The following is a 20,652-nucleotide window of genomic DNA, read 5'->3' on the forward strand; positions in this document are numbered from 1 at the left end:
TCTTCTACAAGACTATGGGTCTCTACAACTGTGCCTGAGGGCATGCTCTACTATATCTACCCGTCCTCGCCAATAGTAGATCGCATTTTGACGCATAAATCGTCTAAGGGAAAACAAATTCACTGTGGCTCGCAAAATTTGACGTGATGTCCCGTTTTCTACACCAGGGTCCTTGTTTATGTTAAGATACACTCTTTTAATTGTCCAATGTCGGGAGCCGGTCGGCCGAGCGGACAGCACACTGGACTTGTGATCCTGTGGTCCCGGGTTCGATCCCGGGCGCCGGCGAGAAACAATGGGCAGAGTTTCTATCACCCTATGCCCCTGTTACCTAGCAGTAAAATAGGTACCTGGGTGTTAGTCAGCTGTCACGGGCTGCTTCCTGGGGGATGGAGGCCTGGTCGAGGACTGGGCCGCGGGGACACTAAAGCCCCGAAATAATCTCAAGATGACCTCAAGATAACGTCAATCGCGGCGAAAGGCGGTTGTTCGAGTCCCTAGACTTCTTCACTTTTTTTTTAGAGAGAGAGAGAGAGAGAGAGAGAGAGAGAGAGAGAGAGATGGAGAATGTTTGAAGAAACGGAGGAGGGAAGAGGTGAGAGAGGGAGGGAGACTAGGATAGAGGATGGAGTAGGGGGGTAGGGTGGTTTTGGGAGAGGGAAGGAGAGGGAGCGACATTGGAAGAGAAAACTGGAGACGGGGATGAGGGAGACACTATAGGCCTACAGTGTCCACATGGGAGGGCAACACTATAGGCCTACAGTGTCCACATGGGAGGGCAACACTATAGGCCTACAGTATCCACATGGGAGGGAAACACTATAGGCCTACAGTGTCCACATGGGAGAAAAACAACACAAAAATTATCCGAGTGCTTTCGTGGTTTAATACATTTTATCAGGTGAGTAGGAGAGATGACAGGCGGGTGTGTAGGCTTATGTAACCGCCCCACCTGAGCACACCTGAGCACACCTGAACATTGTATCATGCAGGTGTGTTCCCTCTTGTAACTCAACGTATTGAAACTACTCATTTCCCCCCCCCCCAAGACTGACGTATAAATAATATACACCTGGTGCAGTAAAGACGGAGATCACTGAGCCTTGTACACTGAGGCTAGTAATCTTTGGGTCAATCAATCAATCAATCAATCAATCAATCAATCAATCAATCAATCAATCAATCAATCAATCAATCAATCAATGTTTATTGAAAAGAATGTGTGTATAAAGAACATAAGAGTAATGCACAATTGTAGAGGCAGGAGTTACACAATCTATGAAGGGCAGGTTCACCACACAGGCCCGATTTCCCCAGCGATATGTGTCAAAGCGAAGGGGATAGGGCCCTTTGGCTCAATAGGATTTTAAGATTATCTTCTGTCCTTTGACTGGGATAGGTGCTGGACGAACTGGTGGAGCACGATATCTCTCCACCACGAGAGACAGCGGAGTTCTCCTGGCTGGGGAGAGGTTCACGCCCACGTGGGAGTCAGGGGGGGGGGAAGAGGAGAGTGGGAAGAGAGCCTTCTCTGTTTACCTCCTAACCTCATATACTGAGATACGTCGCACCGCCAGGCACAGTAACTCATCCTTCGCACCAGATAACTCCACCACACACTGTATGGTCTCCTACTGTCACTTGTTTGTTTTTTTCTGACGTGCCTAAACTCTCCCTCATTCTTCCCTCCAATGATGGAGTTGCTCCTCCCTCCTTCTCCTCCTCCTCCTCCTCCCACGTCCACCTTGAGACGCCCACAGGAGCAGGTGTCATAAGGTCACTTCTCGCTCCTTGCTTACACAAAGGCTCCCTCTCCACCCCTTCACAATCTGGTCCCTTCCCCCTTCCTCCAACACCACACCCCCTTCCACTGCACAGACACTTCTATTTCACTCCTCCTCCTCTTAACCTTAGGCCTTACCCCAGGCCTACCCATCACCCAAGTCATTGTAGCCTCTCATGGTGTCCTCCCCATCAGCCCCCCCCCCACCACCTGTCCTCATTCTCCAACACAACAGGTGTCGGGAAGCCGGATAGGAAGGCAATAATATGGCCGTATAAGGAGCGGCTTCTAAGATATGTGGGTTCTTGCCACTCTCCCCAGATTTAAAGCTCATAAAATATTATAATATTTCTTAGAAATAGATCGCATTCAGAGAGAGAGAGAGAGAGAGAGAGAGAGAGAGAGAGAGAGAGAGAGAGAGAGAGAGAGAGAGAGAGAGAGAGAGAGAGAGAGAGAGAGAGAGAGAGAGTGAGAGAGAGAGTGAGAGAGAGAGAGAGAGAGAGAGAGAGAGAGAGAGAGAGAGAGAGAGAGAGAGAGAGAGAGAGAGAGGTGAGAGAGAGGTGAGAGAGAGGTGAGAGAGAGGTGAGAGAGGTGAGAGAGAGGTGAGAGAGAGAGAGGTGAGAGAGAGAGGTGAGAGAGAGAGAGAGAGAGAGGTGAGAGAGAGAGTGAGAGAGAGAGAGAGAGAGAGAGAGAGAGAGAGAGAGAGAGAGAGAGAGAGAGAGAGAGAGAGAGAGAGAGAGAGAGAGAGAGAGAGAGAGAGGTGAGAGAGAGGTGAGAGAGAGGTGAGAGAGAGGTGAGAGAGAGGTGAGAGAGAGAGAGGTGAGAGAGAGAGGTGAGAGAGAGAGAGAGAGAGAGGTGAGAGAGAGAGTGAGAGAGAGAGAGAGAGAGAGAGAGAGAGAGAGAGAGAGAGAGAGAGAGAGAGAGAGAGGTGAGAGAGAGAGTGAGAGAGAGAGAGAGAGAGAGAGAGAGAGAGAGAGAGAGAGAGAGAGAGAGAGAGAGAGAGAGAGAGAGAGAGGTGAGAGAGAGAGTGAGAGAGAGAGAGAGAGAGAGAGAGAGAGAGAGAGAGAGAGAGAGAGAGAGAGAGAGAGAGAGAGAGAGAGAGAGAGAGAGAGAGAGAGAGGTGAGAGAGAGGTGAGAGAGAGGTGAGAGAGAGGTGAGAGAGAGAGAGGTGAGAGAGAGAGGTGAGAGAGAGAGAGAGGTGAGAGAGAGAGGTGAGAGGTGAGAGAGAGAGGTGAGAGAGAGAGGTGAGAGAGAGAGAGAGAGAGAGAGAGAGAGAGAGAGAGAGAGAGAGAGAGAGAGAGAGAGAGAGAGAGAGAGAGAGAGAGAGAGAGAGAGAGAGAGAGAGAGGAGAGAGAGAGAGAGAGAGAGAGAGAGAGAGAGAGAGAGAGAGAGAGAGAGAGAGAGAGAGAGAGAGAGAGAGAGAGAGAGAGAGAGAGGAGAGAGACAGAGAGAGAGAGAGAGAGAGAGAGAGAGAGAGAGAGAGAGAGAGAGAGAGAGAGAGAGAGAGAGAGAGAGAGAGAGAGAGAGAGAGAGAGAGACAGAGAGAGAGAGAGAGAGAGAGAGAGAGAGAGAGAGAGAGAGAGAGAGAGAGAGAGAGAGAGAGAGAGAGAGAGAGAGAGAGAGAGGAGGTGAGAGAGAGGGGTCACCACACCAGGCCCACCATCACCACCCTCCACCACCAATACCAACCCCAAGGAGTGACAACAGTACCAGCGATGAATGCCTTGTGGTAACTACCTCGAGGCTAACGACCAGGCTGGGTGCCAAAACCTGGCCACCAACAAGTGCGTGTCAAGAGTAGCAAGACGAGAGTGAAGGAGAGTGAAGTGATGACAGGAACTCTGACGTAGAGTGACGGGTGTAACAAGGGGGAGGGAGGGGGGGGGGGTGCCATCTGGACTATGCCCCACCAGCACCTGGCACTGACGCCCGTGCCTAAACACCTCCACGGTGCCACAGCTGGCGTCTCCAGTTTGATCGCCTCAGCTGTTTAAGTGGCTGCAGATGGTAGTGAAGACGGCAAGAGTCTTCAGCAGGTCTTCTGACTCCTTGTAGGAGCGGAGACTCCTGTAACGAGTGGCAGGTGTGGCTCTCTGGCGGCTGGTGTGGCTCTCGGGCGGCTGGTGTGGCTCTCGGGCGGCTGGTGTGGCTCTCTGGCGGCTGGTGTGGCTCTCGGGCGGCTGGTGTGGCTCTCGGGCGGCTGATGTGGCTCTCTGGCGGCTGGTGTGGCTCTCGGGCGGCTGGTGTGGCTCTCGGGCGGCTGGTGTGGCTCTCTGGCGGCTGGTGTGGCTCTCGGGCGGCTGATGTGGCTCTCGGGCGGCTGGTGTGGCTCTCGGGCGGCTGATGTGGCTCTCTGGCGGCTGGTGTGGCTCTCGGGCGGCTGGTGTGGCTCTCGGGCGGCTGGCGTGGCTCTCTGGCGGCTGGTGTGGCTCTCGGGCGGCTGGTGTGGCTCTCGGGCGGCTGATGTGGCTCTCGGGCGGCTGGTGTGGCTCTCGGGCGGCTGATGTGGCTCTCGGGCGGCTGGTGTGGCTCTCTGGCGGCTGGTGTGGCTCTCGGGCGGCTGGTGTGGCTCTCGGGCGGCTGGTGTGGCTCTCGGGCGGCTGGTGTGGCTCTCGGGCGGCTGGTGTGGCTCTCGGGCGGCTGGTGTGGCTCTCGGGCGGCTGGTGTGGCTCTCGGGCGGCTGGTGTGGCTCTCGGGCGGCTGGTGTGGCTCTCGAGCGAAGGAGGACCTGGCCAACCCCCCCCCCCTCCCTTTCACGCTCTCAAAAACTGGGCGCGACGCCCCCGCCCCCTCCACCAACACACCAGGTCTCCACAACACTGGCACAGACTTGATGCGTGTGCCCCCCCCCTGCCCTCCCCTCCCCTACAACCCCTGCAAGCACAACTAGGTGAACACCCCCACACCCCCACACAGGGAAGGAGAGTGCCGGGCAGGTGTACCCCCCCCACCCCCACAGGCAGGTGTGTGTGGGGGGGCACCTGTTTCATCATAACACAAGTTGACCACTAGGGCCCGGGCCCCCACACCCCTCCCCGGGCCCTCGCCCACGCACCAGCAATATGGGCGTGAAAGGGAGGAGTCATGGGCGTACGGCGCATGCGCGGTGTGTGAGAGGAACAAGGCCAGATGCACGAGGGAATGGGAAGTTCTTTCTTATTTTTGGAGTAAAGAGGAAGGAGAGGCATAGGTGAAGGGAAGTATAGAAGTGGGAAATAGAGTGAGAGGTATGAAAGCAGGCGGGCTGTCCGCCTTGCTGACACCATGTGTGGGTGTTGGCAGCTAAGCTAAGCTGGCTCCCTCTTGTCAGGGAGCTGTGTGTACACACACATACATACTCAATTTTTCAATTATGGGGGAAGGATATCTGGTCAGTATTTCATCTGGGAATTATGTACTGTGGGGCGGGGTTTTCATCTACTGAATCGAGGCTCTTGGGCCACCAGCTGTGGGAGTGGGGCGTCTCATCTTGGGCCACCAGCTGTGGGAGCGGGGCGTCTCATCTTGGGCCACCAGCTGTGGGAGCGGGGCGTCTCATCTTGGGCCACCAGCTGTGGGAGCGGGGCGTCTCATCTTGGGCCACCAGCTGTGGGAGCGGGGCGTCTCATCTTGGGCCACCAGCTGTGGGAGCGGGGCGTTTCATCTTGGGCCACCAGCTGTGGGAGCGGGGCGTCTCATCTTGGGCCACCAGCTGTGGGAGCGGGGCGTCTCATCTTGGGCCACCAGCCGTGGGAGCGGGGCGTCTCATCTTGGGTCACCAGCTGTGGGAGCGGGGCGTCTCATCTTGGGCCACCAGCTGTGGGAGCGGGGCGTCTCATCTTGGGCCACCAGCTGTGGGAGCGGGGCGTCTCATCTTGGGCCACCAGCTGTGGAAGCGGGGCGTCTCATCTTGGGCCACCAGCTGTGGGAGTGGGGCGTCTCATCTTGGGCCACCAGCTGTGGGAGTGGGACGTCTCATCTTGGGCCACCAGCTGTGGGAGTGGGGCGTCTCATCTTGGGCCACCAGCTGTGGGAGCGGGGCGTCTCATCTTGGGCCACCAGCTGTGGGAGTGGGGCGTCTCATCTTGGGCCACCAACTGTGGGAGCGGGGCGTCTCATCTTGGGCCACCAGCTGTAGGAGCGGGGCGTCTCATCTTGGGCTACCAGCTGTGGGAGCGGGGCGTCTCATCTTGGGCCACCAGCTGTGGGAGTGGGGCGTCTCATCTTGGGCCACCAGCTATGGGAGCGGGGCGTCTCATCTTGGGCCACCAGCTATGGGAGCGGGGTGTCTCATCTTGGGCCACCAGCTATGGGAGCGGGGTGTCTCATCTTGGAGTAATTTTTCTAACATCGGGTCCTCTAACATTTGGATGGTGTTCCACACCCTGATGGCTTGGTGCTGCAGTCTGATGTTTAGTGGTTGTATGTTCAGGAGTTCGTGGAGCTCCTGGATTGTCTGATCATGTGGTGGACGGTGTTTTGCTGCTCTCCTTAGCGCCTTATTTTGCACTGCTTGCAGTTTCTGCATGTTAGTTTTCTTTATGGTGTGTAGTGGTACTGGGGGATACTCTAGGATGCGGCCGAACTAGAGCCTTATATAGGTAGGATCTGAATGTTAGTACTGAGGCTTACGGAATCTCCTCAATTTTCCTAAGGCTGCTTTGGCTTTGTTTAGTCGGTCCCTTACATGAATTTGTATCCCTGTTCTATTTATCATAAGTCCCAGTATTCTGCCGACCTCCGCATACTGGATCGGATGGTTGTCAAGGATGATGAGGTCCGGATTTCTTTTCGCAATGTGTATTATCGGAAACTTTTGTTTGTTGGTGATAATTTTCCATTGCTTCTCAAAGTTGTTTATGAGTTCAATTGCCGCCTTGGTCTTGTCGGCTAGTAGCGGCTTTGATGGGCCCGGTTGGCATATTATTTGGGTGACATCGTCAGCGTATGTGATGTATTCTCCATGTTGGGGTTGGGGTAGGTCAGCTGTATATATGTTGAATAGAGTGGGGGAGAGGCAGCTTCCTTGTGGTACTCAACTTTTCAAATCTATTACGTCACCCAAGTAGCTGTCGATATTAAGCCTAGCAGTTCTGTTGTCTATAAAGCTGCAGAGAGTAGCAGTAAATCTCTCAGGAAGCCCTAGTTCAGATATCTTATATTTTAGGCCTGTGTGCCACACTTTGTCGAAGGCTTTCGAGACGTCCCTAAGCACTAAATTACACTGATCTTTTTTCGACACTGCGTTTGGCTATATGCTCGTAGATCAGGGCTATAGCTGTATGGGCCCCTCTGCGGTATCTAAACCCATGCTGCCTGGTGTTATACTTCCCTTCCTCTTCCATGTACTTCACAAGTCTCTGATTGATAATTTTTTCGAATATTTTACCTGGTACTTCGAGGAGGGAAATTGGCCTGTAGTTTTCAGTTTGGGTTGGGGGTTTACCTGGCTTGGGGATTAATCTTATTGTGGCATTCTTGAAGTATGTGGGGAATAGTCCAGATGCAGGAGCTGCAGGAAGACAGCAAGGGGAGGGGCACTACCACTACCCCATCACCACCACCACCACCAACACCCCCACTACCATCATCACCCCCACCACCACAACCACCACCATCAACCCCCCCCACCACCCCCACTACCACCATCACCCTCACCACCAACACCACCATCACTACCACCACCACCACCACCACCATCACCCCCCACCACCCCCACCACCCCCACCACCACCACATGTCTTACAGGTGAACTTTCGAGAAGACTTAAGAGGTGGCGGGGGTCACCAGTGGTGGTAACCTGGTCTTCTCCTTACTCCTATTGTTGTTATTATTGTTACTACCCAATCACCACAGTGCCAACACTCACCAATCACCACAGTGCCAACACTCACCAATCATCACAGTGCCAACACTCACCAATCATCACAGTGCCAACACTCACCAATCACCACAGTGCCAACACTCACCAATCATCACAGTGCCAACACTCACCAATCACCACAGTGCCAACACTCACCAATCATCACAGTGCCAACACTCACCAATCACCACAGTGCCAACACTCACCAATCATCACAGTGCCAACACTCACCAATCATCACAGTGCCAACACTCACCAATCATCACAGTGCTAACTCACCAATCACCACAGTGCCAACACTCACCAATCATCACAGTGCCAACACTCACCAATCACCACAGTGCCAACACTCACCAATCATCACAGTGCCAACACTCACCAATCATCACAGTGCCAACACTCACCAATCATCACAGTGCTAACTCACCAATCACCACAGTGCCAACACTCACCAATCATCACAGTGCCAACACTCACCAATCATCACAGTGCCAACACTCACCAATCATCACAGTGCCAACACTCACCAATCACCACAGTGCCAACACTCACCAATCATAACAGTGCCAACACTCACCAATCATCACAGTGCCAACTCACCAATCACCACAGTGCCAACACTCACCAATCATCACAGTGCCAACACTCACCAATCATCACAGTGCCAACACTCACCAATCATTACAGTGCCAACACTCACCAATCACCACAGTGCCAACACTCACCAATCACAGTGCCAACACTCACCAATCATCACAGTGCCATCACTCACCAATCATCACAGTGCCAACACTCACCAATCATCACAGTGCCAACTCACCAATCATCACAGTGCCAACACTCACCAATCACCACAGTGCCAACACTCACCAATCATCACAGTGCCAACACTCACCAATCACCACAGTGCCAACAGTCACCAATCATCACAGTGCCAACACTCACCAATCACCACAGTGCCAACACTCACCAATCATCACAGTGCCAACACTCACCAATCATCACAGTGCCAACACTCACCAATCATCACAGTGCTAACTCACCAATCACCACAGTGCCAACACTCACCAATCATCACAGTGCCAACACTCACCAATCACCACAGTGCCAACACTCACCAATCATCACAGTGCCAACACTCACCAATCATCACAGTGCTAACTCACCAATCACCACAGTGCCAACACTCACCAATCATCACAGTGCCAACACTCACCAATCATCACAGTGCCAACACTCACCAATCATCACAGTTCTAACTCACCAATCACCACAGTGCCAACACTCATCTTATCATCACAGTGCCAACACTCACCAATGATCACCAAGAGAGTGCCAACACTCACCAATGATCACCAAGAGAGTGCCAACACTCACCAATGATCACCAAGAGAGTGCCAACACTCACCAATGATCACCAAGAGAGTGCCAACACTCACCAATGATCACCAAGAGAGTGCCAACACTCACCAATGATCACCAAGAGAGTGCCAACACCCCGTGACAATGTTGAGACTGCAACATAATATTGGTAATGTAACATTGCCCCCTTGTTGACTACACTCAACAAGCTCACCATCACGGATATATAACACTTTTTGTGGCAGGTACATGTAACTGTGTGTGTGTGTGTGTGTGTGTGTGTGTGTGTGTGTGTGTGTGTGTGTGTGTGTGTGTGTGTGTGTGTGTGTGTGTGTGTGTGTGTGTTTACTAGTTGTGTTTTTGCGGGGGTTGAGCTTTGCTCTTTCGGCCCGCCTCTCAACTGTCAATCAACTGTTTACTAACTACTAACTACTAACTTACTAACTACTTTTTTTCTTTTTTTTCCCCACACCACACACACACACACCCCAGGAAGCAGCCCGTGACAGCTGACTAACTCCCAGGTACCTATTTACTGCTAGGTAACAGGGGCACTTAGGGTGAAAGAAACTTTGCCCATTTGTTTCTGCCTCGTGCGGGAATCGAACCCGCGCTAAAATGATGTGTGTGTGTGTGTGTGTGTGTGTGTGTGTGTGTGTGCGTGTGTGTGTGTGTGTGTACTAACCTCTTTGGTGGTGAGTACACACACACACACACACACACACACACACACACACACACACACACACACACACACACACACACACACACACACTAGGGGCTTCGTAGCCTGGTGGATAGCGCGCAGGACTCGTAATTCTGTGGCGCGGGTTCGATCCCCGCACGAAGCAGAAACAGATGGGCAAAGTTTCTTTCACCCTAAATGCCCCTGTTACCTAGCAGTAAATAGGTACCTGGGAGTTAGCCAGCTGTCACGGGCTGCTTCCTGGGGTGTGTGTATGTGGTGTGGAAAAAAAAGAAGTAGTTAGTAAACAGTTGATTGACAGTTGAGAGGAGGGCCGAAAGAGCAAAGCTCAACCCCCGCAAACACAACTAAGTGAATACACACACACACACACACACACACACACACACACACACACACACACACACACACACACACACACACACACACACACACACACACGCGCGCGCGGAAGACGGCTAATGTAGTGCCGATATACAAGAAGCCCTGAACTACAGGCCAGTGTCCCTAACCTGCATACCATGCAAGCTGATGGAGAAGATTGTGCGAAGAAAGCTAGTGGAACATCTGGAGCGAAAGAACTTTGTGACACAGCATCAACATGGGTTCAGGGATGGCAAGTCCTGCCTCACAGGGTTACTTGAATTCTACGACCAGGCAACAAAAATCAGGCAAGAAAGAAAGGGGTGGGCAGACTGCATATTTTTGGATTGCCAGAAAGCTTTTGACACACTACCACACAAAAGGCTAGTGGATAAGCTGCAGATGCAGGCAGGAGTGAAAGGGAAGGTACTCCATTAGATAAGGGAGTACCTAAGCAACAGAAGATAACGAGTCACTGTGAGGGATGGGGTCTCAGATTGGCGAGACGTCACCAGTAGAGTTCCACAGGGGTCAGTCCTTCGACCTATATTATTTGCGATATATGTAAATGATCTCCCAGAGGGTATAGAATCGTTCCTCTAATTGTTTGCTGATGATGCAAAAATTATGAGGAGGATTAAGACAGAGGAAGATAGTAGGAGGCTACAAGATGACCTAGACAGACTGAATGATTGGGCTGACAAATGGCTACTAATGTTTAACCCAAGTAAATGAAAGGTAATGAAACTTGGCGGTGGAAACAGAAGGCCAGGCACAAGATACTGAATGTGAGATGAAGTCCTTCATGAAACGAGCAGAGAGAAAGATCTAGGAGTTGATATCACAACAAACCTGTCTCCTGAAGCCCCAATAAGAAGAATAACGTCTGCGGCATATGCGAGGCTGGCTAACATGAGAACAGCCTTCAGGAACCTGTGTAAGGAATCATTCAGAACCTTGTATACCACGTATGTAAGACCAATCCTGGAGTATGCAGCCCCATCATGGAGCCCGTACCTTGTCAAGCACAAGACGAAGCTGGAAAAAGTTTAGAGGTATGCCACTAGACTATTCCCAGAACTAAGAGGCATGAGTTGCGAAGAAAGGCTGCGGGAAATGCACCTCATGACACTGGAAGACAGAAGAGTAAGGGAGACATGATCACTACCTACAAAATTCTCAGGGGAATTGACAGGGTAGATAAGGATAAACTATTCAACACGGGTGGTACGCGAACAAGGGGACACAGGTGGAAACTGAGTACGCAAATGAGCCACAGGGACGTTAGAAAGAACTTTTTCAGTGCCAGAGTAGTTAACAAATGAAATGCATTAGGCAGTGATGTGGTGGAGGCTGACTCCATACACAGTTTCAAGTGTAGATATGGTAGAGCCCAGTAGGCTCAGGACCCTGTACACAAGTTGATTGACAGTTGAGAGGCGGGACCAAAGAGCCAGAGCTCAACCCCCGCAAGCACAACTTGGTGAGTACACACCCACACACACACGCGCCCGCGCGCGGCGATATAAATCTAAACTCACGAGTCACATGGGTCCATGGGTCAGCCGGTGGGGTCATCGGGCTACCCCAGCCCTAGTCCCCCAGGACCTCTCCCCTCGAACCCCCACCCCGGACCCCCACCCCGCACACACACCAACGGACCCCCCAGTCCAGGTGAATTTCAGATCCAACCTCCTCCTCGTCCTCCTGGCCAATGAGAACCAAGTCCGCGGGCACCGGGCGTTGTGAGTGGGTATTTCTTGGATGAATTTGAATACCTGGAGGTTGTCTCGGAGGAAGGTTTACTGCCCTTTGTTGAGAACACTGACTCACTCCGGCCCTTCTTACTGGCCCTCTTAATCTCTTCTTGCACTCATCTTGTACATAGAAATGTTCACTGACGAGCAACTCACTCACTCACTCACTCACTCTCACTCTCTCTCTCTCTCTCTCTCTCTCTCTCTCTCTCTCTCTCTCTCTCTCTCTCTCTCTCTCTCTCTCTCTCTCTCTCTCTCTCTCTGAAGCAAGCTTCAGCTCCTGGACGCCGTCTTGAAGTCCCCGTTCAAGCCTTTATAAAGCTCCCCTACCCTCTTTATCCACCCCCCCCCCCCCCGCACTCTTGACACCATGTATAATAGAGTTACCATAAACTACCCTCCCAGATGAATACTGGCAGTTCCGTATTCATCTTTCAAATGTAGGCTGTAGCTTAGTGTAAATCATCTGTCGTTGATAGATGATTGTTTGATATGCCGTGCTATATTTGATTGTTGTTGTATTTATAGATTATTTCGGAATTTCGGTCAGAAAGTGTTTGTTGATGGTCTGGTTGTATGTATAAATGATGTCACACACAGAGGTCACATTAACGTGATGCATCAAATGAACAAATCCACAAGGGCCGTGACGAGGATTCGAACCTGCGTCCGGGAGCATCCCAGACATTTATTAAGGCAAGTGTCTGGGATGCTCTCGGACGCAGGTTCGAATCCTCGTCACGGCCCTTGTGGATTTGTTCTTTATAAATGATGTGTTCCTTGATGGAGGAGCCTTGTTGTTTGTGCATCTTGAAGGGGTTGAAAAAAAATGTTGTCGACTTGCCTATATATTGGGACCGTTGGGGCTGATATATAGTCCGCAAGTGTCCCCCCGCATGTAAAGGCATAAGACGACATTATACAGCGTCGACATCTTCATCATTGGCAGCTTGACAGGTCATATTTTATTGACTTATATCTTCCACTTGCCCGTTGTTGACAAGGTCATCCGCTACTCCAGTGTGTTGGTAACCTGCTTACAGGTTGACCTGGACCTGTAGTGTGTTGGTAACCTGCTTACAGGTTGACCAGGACCTATAGTGTGTTGGTAACCTGCTTACAGGTTGACCAGGACCTGTAGTGTGTTGGTAACCTGCTCACAGGTTGACCTGGACCTGAAACTTTCATGTCTAATGGAGAAAGGGACATGATCTTTTCTGGGCACTGGGCTGTGGCATACCTCTCCTTGATTATATAATTAATTACCTTCACAGTGCAACTCAGACCATGCGAGTCAGACCATGCGAGTCAGACCATGCGAGCCAGACCAGGAAGTGAATATGGCGCAAATTTATTGTGACGAGAATGATGGAGCACTAAGTTGACCAGACCACACACTAGAAAGTGAAGCGACGACGACGTCGTTTCGGTCCGTCCTGGACCATTCTCAAGTCGATTGTGAATGGTCCAGGACGGACCGAAACGTCGTCGTCGTCCCTTCACTTTCTAGTGTGTGGTTTGGTCACCATATTTCAGCCACGTTATTGTGACTCCTCGTCTGCACATGGAGCACTAACTTGGGGAGTGGGGGGAGTGGGGGCAGGGGTGGTACGGTGGCTGGGGGGTGGGTTTTTTTGGGGAAAGTGGGAGTGGGGACTTGGGGGTTCGAAGGAGTGAGGGCGTGGGAGTGGGGGCTGGGGGAGAGAGGGGAAAGAGTGGGGGTTTGGGAAAGTGAAAGAGTGGGAATGGGGGCTTGGGGGAGTGAGAAGGAGTGGGGGGTTTGAGAAATTGGGATTGGGGGGGCATGTGAGTGGGAGTAGGGGCTTGGGAGAGTGGGAGTGGGGGCAGAGGAGTGGGGACGTGGGAGAGAGAGAGGGGGGGGAGGGAGATGTCTACCCATAAATTCAAGAGACCTCAACGCTAGCCTATGAAGTGATCCTTGAGCCACACCCCACCCACACTACACACACGGTCGCCGACACCCACCCACACGGCCACCCACACGGTCATCCACACGGTCACCCACACGGCCACCCACACACCCACCCACACGGCCACCCACACGGCCACCCACACGGCCACCCACACGGTCACCCACACGGCCACCCACACGGTCATCCACACGGTCATCCACAGGGGGCAGCCAACACCTGTAAGATAATTATCACTACTCCTCAAACATCTTCGAAAAGACCTCAAGTCTCCCTAAAGCTGTCAAATATTTTGTTGAGTTTTGTAAATCCTTAAAATGTGTTCAGGAAAGTTTAAACTTGCTTTATAAAGTCTCTAGAGTGCTCTAGAAGCTCTTAACCTAATCCGGAACTTCTCTAACGTATGAACTGAGTTCTAAGCGTTCTCTAGTGCCCTGGAAATTCTCTAATGCGTCCTGGAAACTATCTGAGCATGCCCTGGAAACTCTTTATAAGCGTGCGCCGGTAACTAACTCTTAAGCGTTCTCTGGAAACCCTTTAACACATGCTCTGGAAACTCTCTAAACAGGTTCTGGAAACTCACTGGACGTGTTCCCATGTGTCGTGTAAAGTTTCCTCCGCTTGAGAATACTTACACAGCCTCTTCTTCCCCTGTGAGCTTCCAGCATATATATATATATATATATATATATATATATATATATATATATATATATATATATATATATATGTCGTACCTAGTAGCCAGAACGCACTTCTCAGCCTACTATGCAAGGCCCAATTTGCCTAATAAGCCAAGTTTTCCTGAATTAATATATTTTCTGTAATTTTTTTCTTATGAAATGATAAAGCTACCCATTTCATTATGTATGAGGTCAATTTTTTTTTATTGGAGTTAAAATTAACGTAGATATATGACCGAACCTAACCAACCCTACCTAACCTAACCTAACCTATCTTTATAGATTAGGTTAGGTTAGGTAGCGGAAAAAGTTAGGTTAGGTTAGGTTAGGTAGGTTAGGTAGTCGAAAAAACATTAATTCATTAAAACTTGGCTTATTAGGCAAATCGGGCCTTGCATAGTAGGCTGAGAAGTGCGTTCTGGCTACTAGGTACGACATATATATATATATATATATATATATATATATATATATATATATATATATATATATATATATATATATATATATATATATACACATAAAGGTTAGGTTAGGTTAGGTAAGGATGGGTTGGGTTGGGTTAGGTTAGGTTAGGTTAGGTTAGGTTAGGTTAGGTAAGGATGGGTTGGGTTGGGTTAGGGTTAGGTTAGGTTAGGTTAGGTTAGGTTAGGTTAGGTTAGGTTAGGTTAGGTAAGGATGGGTTGGGTTGGGTTAGGGTTAGGTTATAGGTGCTTTTTACGGCTACTGACCTTCCTTCGTAAGGTTGTATGTAGGTATGTATGTGTGTGTGCAAGTATGGAAGTGTGATGTCGGGAGGGAGGAAGCACCTTGGCCCCATCCTGGGAAAGAGAAAAGCGGGAGACTTGTGTAGGAGAGTCTCAAGTCTCAAGAGACTTTCAGGAGAGTCCGTCCACAGCTGGTTCACAACTAGTGAAGAATGTGGCAGCCTTAAGACATAGGCCGCCCCGTGGGTCCTCTGGTGGTGGAAGACATCAGCCTTGAGACATAGGCCGCCCCGAGGCTCCTCTGGTGGTGGGAGACATCAGCCTTGAGACATAGGCCGCCCCGTGGCTCCTCTGGTGGTGGGAGACATCAGCCTTGAGACACAGGCCGCCCTGTGGCTCCTCTGGTGGTGGAAGACATCAGCCTTAAGACATAGGCCGCCCCGTGGCTCCTCTGGTGGTGGAAGACATCAGCCTTGAGACATAAGCCGCCCCGTGGCTCCTCTGGTGGTGGGAGACATCAGCCTTGAGACATAGGCCGCCCCGTGGCTCCTCTGGTGGTGGGAGACATCAGCCTTGAGACACAGGCGGCCCCGTGACTCCTCTGGTGGTGGAAGACCTGAGTAAAACTCTCCCAGCACACCGGGGGACTCACCATGGGGGTACACAACACTCTGCTACAACACCAACTTTGCCTAAAACAGAGTAAGGCTTCAAAGGCCGAAGCAGCCAGCTGTCCAACCATTTGGACTGGACGGTAGAGCGACGGTCTCCCTTCAAGCAGGTCGGCGTTCAATCCCCGACGGTCCAAGTGGTTGGGCACCATTTCCCCCCCCCCCCCCCTTCCCCCGACCCATCTCAAAACCTTATCCTGACCACTTCCAAGTGCTATATAGCCGTAATGGCTTAGAACTTTCTTCTGACAATTACCTTACCTTACCTTTGGGATATTTGGCAATAAGATTGGAAGAAATCCAAAGGCACCCCAGTCAATCATCCCTGACCAGGACTTGAACCCAGACCACATCCCCCGCAGCGCGAGTGTCCGTGAACGCCCGAAAAACTGCCATGAGTATACTCCATTACCGAGGGGAAAGGTGATGACACGGGAAAGAGAAATGACTTTCCAAACGCAGAAAACGGGAGTGATCACTTGAAGGGGAAACTTCTCAAAGATGAACTAGGAAAGATGAGATCATTCACGGGGCTCCGGAAGACAGTGGGGGGGGGGGGCCTTAATAATCCAGGTGACCTTGTTTCCCACACCCCAGGTAACACCACCTCCCCATAGGTAACACCACCTCCCCACAGGTAACACCACCTCCCCATAGGTAACACCACCTCCCCACAGGTAACAACACCTCCCCACAGGTAACACTACCTCCCCCACAGGTAACACCACCTCCCCACAGGTAACAACACCTCCCCACAGGTAACACCACCTCCCCACAGTTAACACCACCTCTCCACAGGTAACACCACCTCCCCATAGGTAACAATACCTCCCCACAGGTAACACCACCTCCCCACAGGTAACAATACCTCCCCACAGGTAACACCACCTCCCCACAGGTAACAATACCTCCCCACAGGTAACACCACCTCCCCACAGGTAACAATACCTCCCCACAGGTAACACCACCTCCCCACAGGTAACACCACCTCCCCACAGGTAACAACACCTCCCCACAGGTAACAATACCTCCCCACAGGTAACAACACCTCCCCACAGGTAACAATACCTCCCCACAGGTAACAACACCTCCCCACAGGTAACAATACCTCCCCACAGGTAACAACACCTCCCCACAGGTAACAATACCTCCCCACAGGTAACAACACCTCCCCACAGGTAACAATACCTCCCCACAGGTAACAATACCTCCCCACAGGTAACAATACCTCCCCACAGGTAACACCACCTCCCCACAGGTAACACCACCTCCCCACAGGTAACACCACCTCCCCACAGGTAACACCACCTCCCCACAGGTAACACCATCTCCCCACAGGTAACAACCTCCCCACAGGTAACAACACCTCCCCACAGGTAACAACACCTCCCCCACAGGTAACAATACCTCCCCACAGGTAACAACACCTCCCCCACAGGTAACAATACCTCCCCACAGGTAACAATACCTCCCCACAGGTAACACCACCTCCCCACAGGTAACAACACCTCCCCACAGGTAACACCACCTCCCCACAGGTAACAACACCTCCCCACAGGTAACAACACCTCCCCCACAGGTAACAATACCTCCCCACAGGTAACAATACCTCCCCACAGGTAACAACACCTCCCCACAGGTAACAACACCTCCCCCACAGGTAACAATACCTCCCCACAGGTAACAACACCTCCCCCACAGGTAACAATACCTCCCCACAGGTAACAATACCTCCCCCACAGGTAACAATACCTCCCCACAGGTAACAACACCTCCCCCACAGGTAACAATACCTCCCCACAGGTAACAACACCTCCCCACAGGTAACAACACCTCCCCCACAGGTAACAATACCTCCCCACAGGTAACAACACCTCCCCACAGGTAACACCACCTCTCCACAGGTAACACCACCTCCCCACAGGTAACACCACCTCCCCACAGGTAACACCACCTCCCCACAGGTAACACCACCTCCCCACAGGTAACACCACCTCCCCACAGGTAACACTACCTCCCCCACAGGTAACACCACCTCCCCATAGGTAACACCACCTCCCCACAGGTAACACTACCTCCCCACAGGTAACAATACCTCCCCACAGGTAACACTACCTCCCCACAGGTAACAATACCTCCCCACAGGTAACAATACCTCCCCCACAGGTAACACCACCTCCCCACAGGTAACAATACCTCCCCCACAGGTAACAACACCTCCCCACAGGTAACACCACCTCCCCACAGGTAACACCACCTCCCCACAGGTAACACCACCTCCCCACAGGTAACACCACCTCCCCACAGGTAACACCACCTCCCCACAGGTAACACCACCTCCCCACAGGTAACACCACCTCCCCACAGGTAACACCACCTCCCCACAGGTAACACTACCTCCCCCACAGGTAACACCACCTCCCCACAGGTAACAACAGACACAGGACTGAGAGATGGACAGAAGATGACATAGTATGAATAGGAGGGGGAGGGGGTGTGGGAGGGGGTGTGGGAGGGGGTGTGGGAGGGGGTGTGGGAGGGGGTGTGGGAGGGGTGTGGGAGGGGCACCAAGTGCAGAAATGGAGAGGTCACCCCCTGTTGCTCCCCTGGGACCCCCTCCTGCTGACCGGTTCCTCCACCCCCATGTATGAACCCGCCCCCCCCCCCTCCTCCAGGCACCCACCTTCCCTAACCCCCCCCCACACACACCTTTCCCTTCCTTATACACACACACACACACACACACACACACACACACACACACACACACACACACACACACACACACACACACACACACACACACACACACACACACACACATACACACACACACACACACACACACACACACCCACCACATCTACCAGTCCCCCCTCCCCGCCCCCCTCTCCCATATTGTATTTTTAGACTCTAGGTAATGTTGGATGCATGGGAGAAAACATTGACCTCCACAACATGGCAATAACCTGCACTAAATATGGGCTGTGCTTGTGGGTGTAACACAGAGAGGGTTGTATTCACCTAGTTCACCTAGTTGTGCTTGCGGGGGTTGGGCTCTGGCTCTTTGGTCCCGCCTCTCAACCGTCAATCAACAGGTGTACAGGTTCCTGAGCCTATTGGGCTCTATCATATCTACACTTGAAACTGTGTATGGAGTCAGCCTCCACCACATCACTTCCTAATGCATTCCATTTGCCAACCACGCTGACACTAAAAAAGTTCTTTCTAATATCTCTGTGGCTCATTTTGGCACTCAGTTTCCACCTGTGTCCCCTTGTGCGTGTTCCCCTTGAGTTAAATAGCCTGTCTTTATCTACCCTGTCGATTCCCTTGAGAATCTTGAATGTGGTGATCATGTCCCCCTTAACTCTTCTGTCTTCCAGCGAAGTGAGGTTTAATTCCCGTAGTCTCTCCTCGTAGCTCATACCTCTCAGCTCGGGTACTAGTCTGGTGGCAAACCTTTGAACCTTTTCCAGTTTAGTCTTATGCTTGACTAGATATGGACTCCATGCTGGAGCCGCATACTTCAGGATTGGTCTGACATATGTGGTATATAATGTTCTGAAAGATTCCTTACACAAGTTTCTAAAGGCCGTTCTTATGTTAGCCAACCTGGCATATTCCGCTGATGTTATCCTCTTGATATGAGCTTCAGGGGACAGGTCTGGCGTGATATCAACCTCCAGGTCTTTCTCTCTCTCTGACTCTTTAAGTATTTCATCTCCCAAATGATACCTTGTATCTGGTCTCTTGCTTCCTACCCCTATCTTCATTACATTACATTTGCTTGAGTTAAACTCTAACAATCATTTGTTCGACCATTCCTGCAGCTTGTCCAGGTCTTCTTGAAGCCTCAAGCTGTCCTCCTCTGTCTTAATCCGTCTCATAATTTTGGCGTCGTCAGCAAACATTAAGAGGAATGAGTCTATACCCTCTGGGATATCATTTACGTATATCAGAAACAGGATTGGTCCGAGTACAAAGCCCTGTGGGACTCCACTGGTGACTTCACGCCATTCTGAGGTGTCACCCCTCACTGTAACTCTCTGCTTCCTATTGCTTAGGTACTCCCTTATCCACTGGAGCGCCCTACCAGTTATGCCTGCCTGTTTCTCCAGCTTATGCATCAACCTTTTATGGGGTACTGTGTCAAAGGCTGTCCGACAGTCCAAAAAAATGCAGTCCGCCCATCCTTCTCTTTCTTGCTTAATCTTTGTCACCTGATCGTAGAATTCTATCAAGCCTGTAAGGCAAGATTTACACTCCCTGAGCCCATGTTGATGGGTTGTCACGAAGTCTCTTCTCTCCAGATGTGTTACCAGTTTTTTTCTCACAATCTTCTCCATCACCTTGCATGGTATACAAGTTAAGGACACTGACACTGTTCAGTGCCTCTTGTCTGTCACCCTTTTTGTATATTGGTACTACATTAGCAGTCTTCCTTATTTCTGGTAGGTCCCCCGTTTCCAGTGACCTACTATACACTATGGAGAGTGGCAAGCAAAGTGCTCCTGCTCACTTTTTCAATACCCATGGTGAGATTCCGTCCAGCCCAACAGCTTTTCTCACATCCAGCTCCAATAGGTGCTTCTTGACCTCATCTCTTGTAATTTCGAACCTATCCAAGGTCTCCTGGTTTGCTGCCACCTCTCCTAGCGCCGTGATTTCTCCCTGTTCTATTGTAAAGACCTCCTGGAACCTTTTGTTGAATTCTTCACACACCTCTTTGTCATTCTCTGTGTACCTGTCCTCGCCCACCCTAAGTTTCATCACCTGTTCTTTCACTGTTGTCTTCCTCCTGATGTGACTGTGTAGTAGCTTTGGTTCGGTCTTGGCTTTATTAG

The 20,652-nt window shown here is 51.3% G+C and overlaps 1 protein-coding gene across 7 annotated transcripts in view; it reads right to left on the reverse strand.

Moving 5' to 3' along the window:
- LOC123749340 (serine-rich adhesin for platelets) overlaps window positions 1–20,652 on the reverse strand; it is a 159,867-nt gene that overhangs the window by 44,016 nt on the left and 95,199 nt on the right. The gene's annotated exons all lie outside the window — the stretch shown is intronic.

Source organism: Procambarus clarkii, chromosome 52, assembly GCF_040958095.1.
Source record: "Procambarus clarkii isolate CNS0578487 chromosome 52, FALCON_Pclarkii_2.0, whole genome shotgun sequence".
NCBI lineage: Eukaryota > Metazoa > Arthropoda > Malacostraca > Decapoda > Cambaridae > Procambarus > Procambarus clarkii.